The following is a 16739-nucleotide window of genomic DNA, read 5'->3' as shown; positions in this document are numbered from 1 at the left end:
AGCACTTGCGGATTACTGCAACATTTTTTCAAACTGAGTGTTTTTGGTTTTACTATTCTCTTTTGTGTCTGTGGGGGAACCCTGATTGACCTAGGGCCCGCAATCCTTGGCATCGGGAGGATGTTTTCCATCCCAAGGTCCGACTGGGTCCCGGCTTCCACTATGTTAACCCAGTGTGCCATCAGCGAGATGTAACATCCCTGCCCACAAGCACTTATCCACGTGTCCGGGGTTAGGTGGACTTTCCCAGTAACTGCATTGTTGAGGGCACGGCTAATGTGGGACACGTGCTTGTGTAATACGTCACACAGGGAGGAATAGTGGCGGCTGGGGACCGAGTACCGAGGGTCACCGCTGCCATCAGGTAGCGGAAAGATTCCATCTCCATGAGCCTAAAAGGCAACATTGTGAGTGCAAGCACTCAAAAAATGTGGGAATTTAGTATTGTGGCCTGTGGGGCGTTGGCTGCGCATTTGCACTTGCGTTCCAAGGACTGCTGTATGGATAACTGAAGGCTGCACTGGGACAAGGACGTGGACGTGCTTGCTGATGGAGCTAGTTGAGTGTGTGTAATGACAGGTGCAGGGCAGGAGGCATCCTTGCATGCACTATGGACAGGGGATTGGCTTGCACATACAACAGCGGAAGAAGCAGTGTTGTCACCTGCAGACTGTTCCTGGACCCTGGGTTTCGGCCCACAAAGTCAGGTGCTTTGCTGCCATGTGCCTGATCATGCTGGTGGTGGTCAGGCTGGTAGTTTTGCTACTCCTGCTGATGCTGGCCTGGCAGGTGATGCAAATGGCCTTTTTGGGGTTATCGGCAGAGTCTTTAAAAAACAACTAGATTCGGGAAGACCTAACAGTTGTACTGGCAACTTCCGTCGTGTTGGTGTTACGGGGAATGGTTGCCCGCTTTCTGTCTATGGCCAGCACATTGCTCCTTCCTGCCTGTTGTGGCGCTCACCTCCCTCCCCGTGTGCTGCTGTCCTTACTCTGCATGTCCTCCTGCCAGGTTGGGTCAGTTACTATATCATCTACCACTTCGTCTTCCACTTCTACACCCTGGTCCTCCTCCTGACTTTCTGGCAATTGTGTCTCATTATCGTCCACATCTTGTGACACTTTCCCTCCATCGCCTTCGTGTTACCGTGGCTGCTCAAATATTTGGGCATCGCTACATGCGATCTCCTCTTGCCCTGCTTTAAGTGGTCCGGGCGAAAGGCCCAAATCTATAAATGGAAAAGTGAACAGCTCTTTGGAGTGTCCAAGTGTGGGACTCAGTTGTTCCCGGGCACTCGGCATGGAGAGAGGTAGGAGGATCAGGGTGAGGAATATGCGGTGCAGACTCATGGCTACTGAGACTTGACCGTGTGGAAGACAGGGTACTGGTGGTAGTGACAAAGTGACTGGAAGCATTATCCGCTATCCAACCAACAACCTTTTGACACTGCTCTGGGTTCAATAGTGGTGTGCTACGGTCCCCTAGTAATTGGGACAGGAAGGTCGGGCGAGAAGATGTGGGTGTTTGTTGTGGCACAATATCAGCTTGCCCACAGCCTCGGCCTCTGCATGCACCATCACCATCACGTCCAGTTCCCCGTCCCTTGCCATGCGCCTTGCCCATTTTAAATGGAGGACAATATTTTCCATGTTCACTACTAATGGCTGAATTTGGAGCAAACTTATATGTGATCTGTGTGACGGACAAATCACAGTTTTAAATAGCTGGCCTGTAGGTAACTATTGTTAACAGCAAACAGGTGTACAGGTGTCAATAACTTCGCTAACACACTGCAACAAAATTTAAATGGAGGCCCGAAATGGCAGAATTTTGAGCTCACTTATATGTAATCCGTGTGACGGACAAACCACAGTTTTAAATAGATGGATTTTAACGCTGTAAGGATCTGACTGTATTCTGGCCCCAGATACCTGGGACTATGTCTAGAAATATCTTGAAAAGCAGCAGCAGCAGATAGAACTGGAATGAACCCTCTTGCTATATGCACTGCAGTCTGCCACATACACTGCCTGCCTGCCTAGCCCTGATATCTATGTAGCTGGATTAGTCCTCAGAGTCAGGACCATTAGTTGATATGGATATGTGTATAATATATTGTGGTATACCTACACTGACTAAGAAACAAGCAAATCTCTCCCTAGCTCAGCAGCAGCTCTCCCTACATTGCCTGATTCTGTAGTAGAATGTGACGAGCATGGCGGTGCCTGGTCTGATATAGACCTGATGACGCTGTGCGGCCAGCCAATCACTGTAATGTCACAACCAACATAGCTGTTCATTGGCTATCTAAAGATCGCCAAACATGCAGGGCGGGGACCCGAGCTCCCGCCGAGCAACCCCGGAAATACTTGGCGAGCTCCAAGCATCTCGAGCAGTGAGATGCTTGGGCGAGGACCGAGTAGTGGCAAGCATGCTCGCTCATCACTATTGACTGATTAGTTCCATTTATCTAAACATAGGTGGTTTTTATTGTACCAAGCACATGGATTTCTCCAATCCCTATTGAAATAAACAGGAAAGTCAGATATTTCTACAAGAATTCTGCTGCATGCAGGGTCGGACTGGTCCACTGGAGAACCGGCAGACTAGGGCCTCCCGTTCAACTAGGGTCTCCTAGCCCACGCTGCTGCTATGAGGCCCGTAAGCCAGGGGCAGCTGACGACAGCGCTGGCCATCAGTGCGAGCCACATTCAACTGTATAGATGAATAGACGCTGATTGATACAGTTGACAGCAATAACAGAGGAGAGTCAGATGATTCTCCTTCTCCAATCATTCCCCTCTGCCTCTGACACAGCAGTTGCACGATAACATCACTTCATCGCGTACCCGCTGTGTGTCGGGCAGACGACAGTGAAGCTGCTGATACTGGAGCAGAGCCAAGAGCAGCAGTGAATGAGGAGGAGGGGTGAGCATTGTGTATATATATATATCTTTATACCTTGTAATGTCTTCACATCCTGTTCTGTCCAGATGTGTCCGGATGCCAGAATTCCAAGAGGCGGAAGTTCATCGACCTCCATAGTGATGAGTGTCTCAATATGGAAACTGCTGGTGGTACCAGCCTCTTGCGCGGTACCACCAGCAGAACACCGTCGCACCACACACACACACTGTATACACCGTATGCATCACACACACAAACACACACTGAACATGTCGTACGCACCACACACACACACACACACACACACTGTATACGCCGTACGCAACACACACACACTGTATACACCGTATGCAGCCTCTTGCACGGTACTACCAGCGGAACACGCCACCGTCGGGCTCAGCCGAATGATTCACTGACCGCCGCTATCTTTGCACAGAAGGAGCGCATGCGCAGATTTAATGTTACAGCTGCTATCTGTCTGCACAAAGATGGGGCGGTCCGATTTACTGCGCCTGCGCAAATTCAGGCGCAGTGAATCATTCGGCTGGTCCCGGCGGCAGATGCGTGACGTGTCTACAGGCAGAGGAGGCCGGTCACATTAAAGGGGTTTTCCCACGAACGAAAGTTCATTTTAAAAATTGTCTGTATCTGACCGTTTACGGAGCATACCACATCTGGGCACGGGAGGAAGCAAAAGACAATACTGACATAACATCAGGGGATCACGGAGGATTTCTTTTGTCAGGTAAAATATTTCACTGACTGTTTTTAAACAATATTTTACCTCACAAAATGTATCTTCCTGCTGTAATGTCAGTATTGTCTTTTGCTTCCTCCCCTGCCCAGGAGCTGTGGTATGTTATGTACACGGTCAGACACAGATAATTTTTAAAATGAACTTTCGTTCGTGGGAAAACCCCTTTAATAAGCAAATATCAACGCCAACATGGCTCCTCCTAAAAAGTACACCAATGTCAAAGAAGAGAGCACAGACGGGAGAAGTCAGCACATGGGGAAAGAGAGAGTGGGTAGGTGGGTGAGCACATGGGGGGAGAGATTCTCAACACTGCAAAGCCTGCACCCATCGTGACATTACCGCCCTCTCGATGCGATAGCATTGGACCTCCATCTAGTATATATATATATATATATATATATATATATATATATATATATATATATATATATATATATATATATATATATATATATATATATATATATATATATATATATCAGTGAGTCTGTCCTGGTGGCCATAGGACTGTAGGACTGTGGGGCTAGATAATATTCTAAGGGGTGGGGGGCTACATTATACTCTATGACGGTCTACATTATATTCTGTGGGGAGGGGCCTCATTATACCCTATGAGGGGGCCTGCATTATACACTGTGAGGGGGATGCATTATATCCTATGAGGTGGGCTGCATTATACCCTATGAAAGGGCTGCACTATACGCTATGAGGGGGCTGCATTCTATGGGGAGCTGCGTTATACTTTATTAGGGGGCTGCATTATACCCTATGAGGTGAGCTGCATTATACCCTATCAGGGGGCTGCATTATACAAGATGAGGGGGGCTGCATTATATCCTATGAGGGTGGCTGTATTATACCCTATAAGGAGGTTGCATTATGAAGGTCAGAAGGCCGAGTAAGCAAATGAATATAAACACAAAGCAGAGAAGCCGAGAGGATCAAACAGACCAGATCAAGCACGGAGAGCAAAACGAACAACACAGTATGCTCACGCACACCAGGGGGGTCAGGCACACAGAACAAATGAAAGTATAACTGACAGAGAATCCTAGTCCAGCGTGGGTATAAATATCCCTCCCAGATCCAAAATGAAGCCACAATAATTAACCCTGAGAGGGCAGGGCATTAACCCTGTCCAAACAATGACAATTATACCCTGAAATTAATTTGTTTTACCGCACAATTGGTGATCTTGTATTTATTTCTATGTAGCTACATAGTGGGCCCCAAGAGTGATTTTCTCTGGTGGGACCAAGGTGCTCTAGTCCGACGCTGGCTGCATGTGACACCCTTTTAATACATCATTATCAGACAGCATTGTTTACCTGCATCACATAATGCGAGATACTGGCTGAATAACCTGATATGTATAACATATCATTACATATCTTAGTATCATCCCCTGATTATTCTTTATCGGTTTAAAAAATATGTCTGTTATAAAAACTAAAATTACCTCTATGTCAGAAAAGTCTTGCTTTGCTGCTGGAGCCTTGATTCCTACAGTGAAAAAAAAAAAAAACAATATCATAAATGACATATACTCACTGTCACCATCTTTAAAAGGTTCTGGTATTTAAAGGCATTATTGCGCAATTGGTACTAAAATTATTAGAAATTAGCACATTTAGTGACTAATCCACAGCCAAGACTTTTGATGAACCTTTGCATTTTAGCCTGCTTGCATAGGTACTGCATAGTTTCATAGTTTTTAAGGTTGAAGGTAGATTTAAGTACGTCGAGTTTAACTACCCTAACATGGTGATCCAGGTTACAGGTTGAACCCAATGGACTTATGTATACCTTAAACCTTAAAGACATGGTATATATCATGTGCTCCTTACATGAATCATAGGAAACTTGAGGTTTTCTCTACCAAGTTTTCCCTTGCTAAATAGGTTGTCGAGTGATACCTTGCAGACGAGTGTCCCACCCCTGGGACCCGCACCAATTGACAAAGTAGATTTTTTATCTCCCTTATTATGTTTGCATTACAAAATGGTGCGGTAGGTCAGACATCCGACTGTCGCTCTACTAATTTTCTATAGGCCTGCTGAAAAAAGCTGAATTTAACACTATTGGAAATGAATGGAGCGCAGGTTGCAGGTTGATCATTTATTTTCACTGCTTGTTCCATATAAGTAGAAAGAATTACACTGAAATATGAAGATCAAATTTATTATGAGTATTTGTCAGATTTCCTGGCCTGTGTTTTTTTTTCTCATGAAATAACTATAACTATATATATTCTTATAACTATGTGTTATGCCAATTATTCCTTCTACGAATTTATGAATACTTTTAGAACTGGGTGTTACAAGCTGGGAGATGTATCCATACAGTCTAACATTGTCCAAAAGTGTTGAACATAGCACACTGTGTAGGACTCACCCAGGGGTGTAACTACAATAGCTGCAGGGGTTGCGATTGCACCCAGGCCCTGATACCTAAGACACCCAAAAAGTCCCTCTCCCATACTGAAAACACCAATACTATTAAAGACTTTCGATAATTGGGGGGTCAAATTGGAGTTTTTGCATTGGGGCCCATGAGCTTGAAGTTACGCCACTGGACACATGTCTTTGACAAGTTAAATGGTAATGTCAATGTATTCATAAATTGTCATGATGATTAACAGAGGAATAGGAAAACTCTGCTGAAAAAGAGAATGGACAGCACCTCCAAAAATCATACATTGATCTAATGCCACTAGGCAAAAATATATATAACTGAACATGAGGTTCTTAGTTTAGCATTCTGATCAGACTGTATGAAGCCCACTGTTACTTCATGGCGAACCTCTTAGTGGGTCTGTGAGGCAGTGACAGGTGTTATATGCGAAGGTTGCTATGTGTCCCCCATGATGTGCAAAAAAGCATATGGAGGTCACGAGAGTGCATTGCAGTCACAGGCCTAGCTGTGATTGCAATGCAGAATAAAAGTGAACTTTGGTCTTGGGTAAGCGATTTGTCCAAGGCAGATTTAAAAAAACCTGCTCTGGGCTTTTATTTTTGCAGTCCGTTTCCTTCCCAGCTGGGTTTTCCATGTGGCCTATGGCCACAGGTTCCTTGTAAAAACCCCTGAAGTAGAAGTTTGTTTGTGTCAGTTTTGGTTTTGCAAGCGTGCAGAGCCAACCTGTGTGAAGCAACACAGAGACAAGCTGAGCCAATAGGCCTGGTACCCCTCAGCGTGCATGGTGGTGCAGTCGCCCACAGTAACTGGTCCCGATTACAGAAGATCTTGTTTCCCTGGCTGCGATCCGGATGATACCATGTGCTATTCATTTATGTTAGTTTTGGACATTAAAAACACATTTTGCTTTGAACTTTGCTGGGTCATTGCCTCACCGGTGCACAATGTGGATACCGCTGCACTACAGAGTCTCTATCCACTTAACAGAGAAGAGCCGTGAGCCGACCACCGCCATAGCGACAATGCAGGAAAACTCTGCCTTACATGAGAACATGATCCTTAATTATTTTATGGGGTATTTAAGTATTTACTAAAATATATTAATGGAATTGACCTATAGCCCCCTATTTTGTACAAATATAATTTGGTCATTCTGTTTAATTAACCCAGAAGCTAGAATTGATCAAAACTTAGCAAGCTGAAGAAAATAAAAAATAAAAAAGTTCTTATAGTTATATCATCAAAATACAGTAATCAATAATGTTAAAACGCTAAAAAAGGAGTAATCAGGGATCAAAAAGGGATTGTTGATTCTCTCATATTTTTTATCCAAATTATATCACTGCATGCAAAAAAGGGTAGACAAAAACAACAGTTATGTTACCTGGACTTTTAGATTGTTTCCAGAGTTTTTGAAATACTCCTGTAATTTTATTATTGCTACTGTGTTGACCTTTACATTTTTTTACAATAGTATCGCATTTATCTCCATTTGGTGATGCTACTGGCAATGGTTGTTCAGTTGTGGCAGATTCCAATTCAGAAGATAAAATAGAATATGGACCTTCATCTCCAGAATTATTTTCATAGATAACTTTGCCGTCATCATCAGTAAATGCACAATTAACAAATCCTTCCTCTTTGAATGTTTTATCAATCAATGCTGAACTGGATGAATCTGGACTTTTTGGTAATGGACTCTTTTTTGACTGAACAGTTGTTGATACATTTATAACTTCAGAAACCCTGTTTGGTTTGGATTCAAAATTTGCAATTGTTACATGAGACCTGCTTTTTAGAGATTTTTGTTTGCCATAATCAATGTTATTATCATCGGAAGCTCCATGCTGGAATTCCGGGAGATGGTCAGATAAGTAAAATAAAGCATTGTGTACAGGAGCAAAATCTGATCCATTGATTCTTTGCAGTGAATTTGAAGTCTTAGTAAACTTTTCTATACCAGATTGTGAGAAGGAGCGAGCCAAAATTTGGCTGCTTTTGCTCTTTTTCCATGCAGTTGATTGTCCAAGTCCATCATCAGTGGTTTGCTTTGAGAGGCTTAAATCACAAGACATCATGCTGTGGCTCCTTTTGGATTCCATGGCTTTTTGTGCAGTGAGGGTCTTTATTGAATCCAATGTAAAACCTGAGAGATCCTGCAGATGGCCAATGTGATCATCTAAATGGTGAAGTAAACTTTTAATGAAGTTGACATGACCTCTAACATCCTTCATGTCTTCAAATACATCTTCAACTCTGCAAAAAATAGAAATAATGGAATGTAGTGGATGTACAAGCATATGAACAACCGTGGAAACATAAACATGCTAATTTATAATGGAGTTGTCAAGAATAGAAAGCATTACAGCGATCACCATGTACGTACGGTATAAGCAAATGTAAAACCATTCAAATATACACTGCTCAAACAAAAAAAGGGAACACTAAAATACCACATCACAGATTATTATTATTTTATTATTATTATTTATTTATATAGCACCATTAATTCCATGGTGCTGTACATGAGAATGGGTTACATACAAGTTACAGATATCACTTACAGTAAACAAACTAACAATGACAGACTGATACAGAGGGGCGAGGACCCTGCCCTTGCGGGCTTACATTCTACAGGATTATGGGAAAGGAGACAACAGGTTGAGGGTTGCAGGAGCTCCGGTGTTGGTGAGGCAGTATCTCCGGTAGTGATGAGGAGGAGGCAGCGGGGTCAGTGCAGGCTGTAGGCTTTCCTGAAGAGATGGGTTTTCAGGTTCCGTCTGAAGGATCCGAATGTGGTTGATAGTCGGACGTGTTGGGGCAGAGAATTCCAGAGGATGGGGGATATTCTGGAGAAGTCTTGGAGGCGGTTGAATGAGGATAAGTGTGGAGGAGAGAAGGAGGTCTTGGGAGGACCGGAGATTATGTGAGGGAAGATATCAGGAGATTAGTTCAGAGATATATGGAGGAGACAGGTTACGGATGGCTTTGTAGGTCAGTAATAGTAATTTGAACTGGATACGCTGAGGGAATGGGAGCTAGTGAAGAGATTTGCAGAGGGGGAAGTGGAGGAGTAGCGAGGGGCGAGATGAATTAGTCGGGCAGCAGAGTTAAGGATGGACTGGAGAGGTGCATGGGTGTTAGCAGGGAGGCCGCAGAAAAGGATGCTGCAGTAGTCATGCAGGGAGATGATGAGGGCATGCACAAGCATTTTAGTAGATTGACGGTTGAGAAAAGGACGGATTCTGGAGATATTTTTGAGCTGGAGGCGACAGGAGGTGGACAAAGCTTGGATGTGCGGTTTGAAGGACAGGGGAGAGTCAAAGATTACTCCGAGGCAGCGGACTTCCGGTATGGGGGAAAGCATGATGTCGTTGATTGCGATAGATAGGTCAGGTAAGGAAGATCAATGGGATGGAGGAAAGATGATGAGTTCAGATTTGTCCACATTGAGTTTGAGGAAGCGAGAGGAGAAGAAGGAGAATATGGCTGATAGACACTCTGGGATTCTGGACAGCAGAGCGGTGACGTCTGGGCCATAGAGGTAGATCTGAGTGTCATCAGCATAGAGGTGGTACTGGAATCCATGGGACTTTATGAGTTGTCCCAGGCCAAGTGTATAGATAGAGAAGAGTAGGGGTCCTAGAACAGAGCCTTGGGGGACTCCAACAGAGAGAGGGTGGGATGAGGAGGTAGTGTGGGAGTGGGAGACGCTGAATGTGCGGTTGGAAAGGTACGAGGAGATCCAGGATAGGGCGAGGTTTTTGATGCCAAAGGAGAAGAGGATCTGTAGTAGGAGGCAGTGGTCAACTGTGTCAAAAGCAGAGGACAGGTCTAGAAGGAGGAGGACAGAGTATTGTCCGTTAGCTTTGGCGGTAAGTAGGTCATTAGTGATTTTGGTCAGGGCTGTCTCAGTTGAGTGATGGGGGCGGAAACCAGATTGTAGATTGTCAAAGAGCAAGTTAGATGAGAGGTGGAAGGAAAGTTCAGAGTGGACGTGCTGCTCCAGGATTTTGGAAGTGAATGGGAGCAGCGATATTGGGCAATAGCTGGACATAGCAGTTGGATCGAGGGCTGGATTTTTAAGGATAGGCGTGATTGTGGCATGTTTGAAAGCAGAAGGGAAGGTGCCAGAAGTTAGTGATAGGTTGAAGATGTGGGTTAGGGATGGGATAAGTGTGGTGGTGAGGTTGGGGAGGAGGTGGGATGGGGTCGAGCTCACAGGTGGTGAGGTGCGATTTGGAGAGGAGACAATTAAGCCCCCTTCAGTGATGTTGGATAGGGAGGTTATGGGGTTTGGGCATTGGTCTGGTATACAAAGGGATTGTGGTGGTTGAACAATGAAGACTTGCCTTGTCTGGTCGATCTTATTTTTAAAGTGTGTGGCAAAGTCCTCAGCAGAGATGAGGGAGGTTGGAGGGGGAAGTGGGAGGCAGAGGAGGGAGTTAAAGGTTTTGAATAACTGTTTGGGGTTGTAGGATAGGGAAGATACAAGGGTTGTGAAGTAGGCCTGTTTAGCAGAGGTGAGAGCAGATTTAAAAGTGAGTGTTGCTTGTTTGAATACAGTGAAGTCATCTTGCGAGTGTGTTTTCTTCCAACGCCGCTCTGCAACCCTGAACACTTGCCGGAGCTTTTTAGTGGTGTTATTGTGCCAACCCTGTCTATTGATACGTCGCATTCTACCATGGACGAGAGGGGCAACCGTGTCAATAGCTGATGTGAGAGTGGCATTGTAGAAAGCAGCGGCACTGTCTGTGTCGTGGAGTGAGGATATGGATGCCAGTGGTAGGATGGAGTCAGAGTGTGTGGGTGTCTAGGTGTGCAAGGTTTCTGCGTGGGTGCGCATGTTGCTGGGCATTGGTGACCGTTGAGGAGGACAGGGATGAGAAGGTGAGCAGATGGTGGTCAGATAGAGGAAAAGGGGAGGTGGTGAAGTTAGATAGAGATGAGACGGGTGAAGACGAGGTCTAGTGTATGTCCATCTGTGTGGGTGGCTGCAGAGGACCACAGAGTAAGTCCAAAGGATGAAGTAAGGGACAGACATTTGGAGGCTGTTGACTGAAGGGTATCAATGAGGATGTTGAAGTCACCCATGATGATGGTGGGAATGTCAGCAGAGAGAAAGTGAAGAAGCCAGGTGGAGAATTGGTCAATAAAGGCAGTGGCCGGGCATGGAGCTCAGTATATGACGGCCACTTGCAGGTTGGAGGGAGAGTAGATGTGTTCAGATATCACTGAATTAAATATTCCAGCTGCAAATCTTTATTCAATACATAGTGGAGTGCATTGAGAACAATAAAAAATAACAATGATCACTGTAAATAAAAAGTAATATCCCATGAAGGTCTGGATTTGGAATGATGCTCAAAATTAAAGTGGAAAATCAAATTACAGGCTGACCCAACGTCAGTGGAAATGCATCAAGACAAGGAAATGATGGTCAGTAGTGTGTGTGGCCTCCACATGTGTGTATAAAGTCCCTTCAACGTCTGGGCATGGTTCTGATGAGGCAGCAACTGTTCTCCTCAGGGATCTCCTCCCAGACCTGGATTAAAGCATCAATCAACTACTAGACAGTGTGTGGTGCAACATGGCATTGGTGGATGGAGAGACATGATGTCCCAGATGTGCTCGATTAAATTCAACTCTGGGGAATGGGCAGGTCAGTCCATAGCATCAATGCATTCATCACGCAGGAACTGCTGACACACTTCAGCTACATGAGGCTTATCATTGTCATGCATCAGAAGAAACCCAGGGCCCTTTGTACCTGCATATGGTCTCACAATGGGTCTGAGGATCTCATCCCGGTACCTAATGGCAGTCAGGGTACTTTTGGCTAGCATAGGGAGAGCTCTATGGCCCTCCAAAAAATGTCTTCCCACACCATTACTGACCCACTGCCAAAACTGGTCATGCTGGAGGATGTTGCAGAATGGTCTTCACGACGTCTCCAGACTCTGTAAACTTGCTCTCTTTCATGAAGAGCACAGGGTGCCAGTGTTCTCTGGCAAATGCCAATCACTCTGCATAATGTACGTGTCATGATCCAGGTCGGGGTTTGCCTGCTGCTTTTCGTTCCCCGGCCTGGTCATGTAAGGGTTAACCTTTTCTGCCTCTCTCAGGGATGGGGGTGGCTATTTCTCGGCGCTGTTTCCGATAACTCTTGTCAGTGATAGTTTCTGCTTTCGGCTTGAGGTGCTGACCCAGTTCGCCCAGTGTGTGTCCTTTGCCTTCTGACTTCCCAGCTTAGTGTGCTCCTCTCCCCATCCCTTGTTTAGTATGTTTCCATGTGCCTGTTTCCTCGCTGTGCATGTCCCGGTTTGTACTCTGACATGCCCTGCTGTACTCCGTGTCTGTTTCCTCTTGTCCTACCTGGCTCCGACCCTTGTGCTTGTGTTTGACTACGCCTCCGTCTCACCCCGTTCTGATACTGTGCTCCCGACTGGCTTATGACCTTTGGCCTGTCTCCGACACTGCTCTTGTCTCTCTCCTTTGTACTACGTTCCCAGCTGTGTACGATTTGGCATGTTAGACCTCTCTCCTGCCATCTATCGGTGGTTTCCCGACTGCTGGTCCTCACTTGTGGGGAGCTGCTGTATTCCGTTCTTCCTTGCCCCCTGGTGGTTGTACCTGGAATAGCGTCTCAGGTACCCACGACATTATCACTGACCCTATTTAGTTTAGTGGGGATTTACTTCTTGTTGCTGTTTTCTGTGGTATGGACCCCCTTCAAGTTCTGACAGAGCAGATTGCCGGTCTGACCCAAACGATGCAAAATCTATCTGTGGAGCATGGGGCCTTGGCCACATCGCATCAGCAGGTACGGAGGGAGTTGGATGAGACAGTTAAGGTAGCCTGGGGTGTTTCCTCTGCATCTAGCACTAATGATGGTTATGTGTCTGTTGTTTCTTTGCCCTCCCCTGAACCTTCTGAAAAACTACCAGACACCTTCTCTAGAGAGAAGGAAAAATTCTGGGTGCTTAGGGAGGGTTGCATGCTATTGTTTTCCCTTAGACCCCGATCTTCGGGGGATGAGAGTCAAACGGTGGGTATAATTATATCTTTACTGAGAGAGGGTCCGCAGTCTTGGGCTTTATCTTTACCCCCAACTGCCCTGGAGAGAATGTCTGTGGATAGGATTTTTGAGGCCCTGGGGCTGATTTATGATGAACCGGACAGGGTCAGGTTGACAGAGGATACAATAATGGGTCTCTCAGGGACAGCTCTCTGCTGAATTGTACTGTTCAGAATTTAGGCAATGGCTTCCGGAGATGTCCTGGAACGACTCGGTGCTCAGGTGCCAATTCCGGAGGGGACTATCTGACCATCTTAAGGATGCTCTGGCCCTCCATCCGCTGCCCAGTTCTCTAGAGAAGGCTATGACGCAGGCTGTCCGTATGGACCGGAGACTACGGGAAGGGAGAGTCATGCAACGGGAGACACAATTGATCCCAGGGAAGCCAGAGTTTGTGCCTCAAGCTGAACCTATGGAGGTAGGGTCCACCACCTTCAAGGAAAAGGAGAGGAGAAGGGAAGCTCTGTTTCTATTGTGGGGCTCCAGGAAATGTCCGAATACCACAGGTGGCATCACGAACATAAACTCTATCCCTTTAAAGACCTTTCCCTTTTACACAGACGTCCCAGGGCCACGGACCGGGTCAGCCACCGTGACATCCCCCTGTGAACCGAAGGACCTGGTACCGAGTACCTCACGGCCCCATGGGGGCGATCCACTAATTATTATCGGAAGCTTATTAGGGGGTTCTCGCAGGTGGTCAAACCCCTCACTGAACTGACTAAAAAAGGGGTCGATATCAAGAATTGGACAGCCTCAGCCGAAGTGGCATTCTTTTCATTAAAAAGATGTTTCATTTCCACCCCTGCGTTGATTCAGCCATCTGAACCTTTTATTGTTGAGGTGGACACATCGGAGGTGGGAGTGGGGGAGGTGTTGTCCCAGGGTCCTGCCACCCTTACCAATTTAAGACCCTGTGCCTTCTTTTCTAGAAAATTTTCGCCGGCAGAAAGAAATTATGATGTTGGTAACTGAGAGTTGCTAGCTATTAAATTGGCATTCGAGGAATGGAGGCATTTTTTAGAGGGGGCGGCCCATCGAATCACAGTAATTACTGATCACAAGAATTTGTCCTACATTGAGTCTGCCAAAAGGTTGACTCCTAGGCAAGTTAGGTGGTCACTTTTCTTTCACGATTCCAGTTCTCTATCACCTTTTGGCCTGGCTCCAAAAATGTCAAGGCTGATGCCTTATCTCGTAGTTTGGATCCTATATCACCTCCCGAACCTCCCTCCTCCATTCTTCGACATGGTGTGGTTGTCGCTGGGGTTTCCGTGGTACTGAGTGGGAGATTCATGTGGGCTCAGTCTCTTGCACATCGTCTAAGCTTGTCAATAAGCTTTTTGTGCCTGTTCAATTTTGACTCAAGGTGCTCCGGGAATTTCACGATTCGGCTCTGAGTGGACATTCTGGAATCTCGGCCACCTATAGTGCCATTGCTAGATTGCTTTGGTGGTCTTCATTGGCCTTGGACGTTGTGAAGTTTGTGTATGCCTGTGAGGTTTGTGCTCGTGCTAAAAACTCCCATAGCCAGCCAGCTGGGGAATTGGTGCCTTTGCCAATTCCAGACAGACCATGGACTCATCTGTCCATGGATTTTATCACCGATGTTCCTCCTTCTAAGTGTAATAAGGTCATTTGGGTGTTGGTGGACAGATTTAGTAAGCAGGCACATTTTGTGCCATTGACAGCTTTGCCCAATGCTGAAATCTTATCAAAATTGTTTGTGAAACATGTGGTACGGTTGCATGGTTGCATGTGTTTCAGATAGGTGGGGTACAGTTTGTATCCATGTTTTGGAGGGCTTTCTGTACAAGTTCGGGTATTTCTTTGTCCTTTTTGTCCGCCTACCATCCGGAGAGGACCAATGAGTCTCTAGAACAAATTCTACGGTGTCTGACCACAGCACGGCAGGATGATTGGTGATCTTCTTTGCCTTTGACTGAGTTTGCCTTTAAGAACTGCATTAATCAGTCCACGGGCACCTCCCCTTTTTCTGCAATTATGATTTTCACCTTCATTTTGGGGAATTTTTTCCTTTGGATTCAGGGTGTCCAGGGGCATATCAGGCGGTTGGGGGAGGTGTAGAGGGAGGTCCAGAGGAAGATTGGGGAGGCTCAGGGAAAGTATACATTTTTTGCTGACAAAAATGATCTGTGGGGCCTGTATTCCGGGTTGAGGATAAGGTACGGTTTTCTACTAGGAATATAAACAAAAAGCAGATAGGATCAGGCTCAACCCCAGTTAGGAGCTCAGGGATAAAGCGGTAAAGGTACCTTCACACATAACGATATTGTTAACGATATCGTTGCTATTTGTGACGTAGCAACGATATCGTTAATGAAATCGTTATGTGTGACAGCGACCAACGATCAGGCCCCTGCTGGGAGATCGTTGGTCGCTGAATAAAGTCCAGAACTTTATTTCGTCGCTGGACTCCCTGGAGACATCGCTGGATCGGCGTGTGTGACACCGATCCAGCGATGTCTTCACTGGTAACCAGGGTAAACATCGGGTAACTAAGCGCAGGGCCGCGCTTAGTAACCCGATGTTTACCCTGGTTACCATCCTAAAAGTAAAAAAAACAAACACTAGATACTTACCTACCGCTGTCTGTCCTCCAGTGCTGCGCTCTGCACTCCTCCTGTACTGTCTGTGAGCCGGAAAGCAGAGCGGTGACGTCACCGCTCTGCTTTCCGGGTCCCAGACAGTACAGGAGGAGAGCAGAGAAGCAGAGCGCAGCGCTGGAGGACAGACAGCGGTAGGTAAGTATCTAGTGTTTGTTTTTTTTACTTTTAGGATGGTAACCAGGGTAAACATCGGGTTACTAAGCGCGGCCCTGCGCTTAGTTACCCGATGTTTACCCTGGTTACCGGCATCGTTGGTCGCTGGAAAGCGGTCTGTGTGACAGCTCTCCAGCGACCAAACAGCGACGCTGCAGCGATCCGGATCGTTGTCGGTATCGCTGCAGCGTCGCTCAGTGTGAAGGGGCCTTAAGACAATACAAAAGATCTAACCCCGGCAAACTCCAAAATCGTGAAGACAGAAGTGTTGCTTTCAAAGTTTTTTCAAATATCTTGTGCAAAAAAGAATGATTTCCAACGTTTCGGCTCAGGCATGAGCCTTTGTCAGTAAGACAGTCTTCTGGTAGTTGTATCGTATGTAGGTCCTGGGCTCTCAGATTGCCCTATGGAAGTCTGTCAAAAGTGGTCTTGATTGGCCAGCAGAATGGAATTAAATAAAACTGTTCACATCCATAGTAGCCTATCCTTTGTTATCAATTGCTAGGAATACAGTTGTATTGAAGTAGACTTATCCTTTGTATCTTTAAGATTCAGCCTCCACACTAAAGCGGTCCCTAACAAGGACACAGGGTGGGAGCCACATGCCAGCTGCAGCCTTTTCTATGAACAGTGAATAAGGCTCATTGTGGTCTAACTACATCTTACAACACCTTATGCACATTCCATTACTTTTTAAAGATACAAAGGCTAAGTCTACTTCAATACATCTGTATTCAGTGGAGAGTGATCTGCTGCCTGAAACATCTTTCAGCATGATTGGTTTGGCAGTGGGTCAGTA

The 16739-nt window shown here is 45.9% G+C and overlaps 1 pseudogene; it reads right to left on the bottom strand.

Annotated features, from left to right (window-relative positions):
- The window catches only part of LOC138674576 (transient receptor potential cation channel subfamily M member 7-like), a 240306-nt pseudogene that overhangs the window by 39634 nt on the left and 183933 nt on the right, over positions 1 to 16739 (bottom strand).

This window comes from Ranitomeya imitator, chromosome 4 (assembly GCF_032444005.1).
Source record: "Ranitomeya imitator isolate aRanImi1 chromosome 4, aRanImi1.pri, whole genome shotgun sequence".
Lineage (NCBI taxonomy): Eukaryota > Metazoa > Chordata > Amphibia > Anura > Dendrobatidae > Ranitomeya > Ranitomeya imitator.
This window is presented reverse-complemented; position numbering and strand designations above follow the sequence as displayed.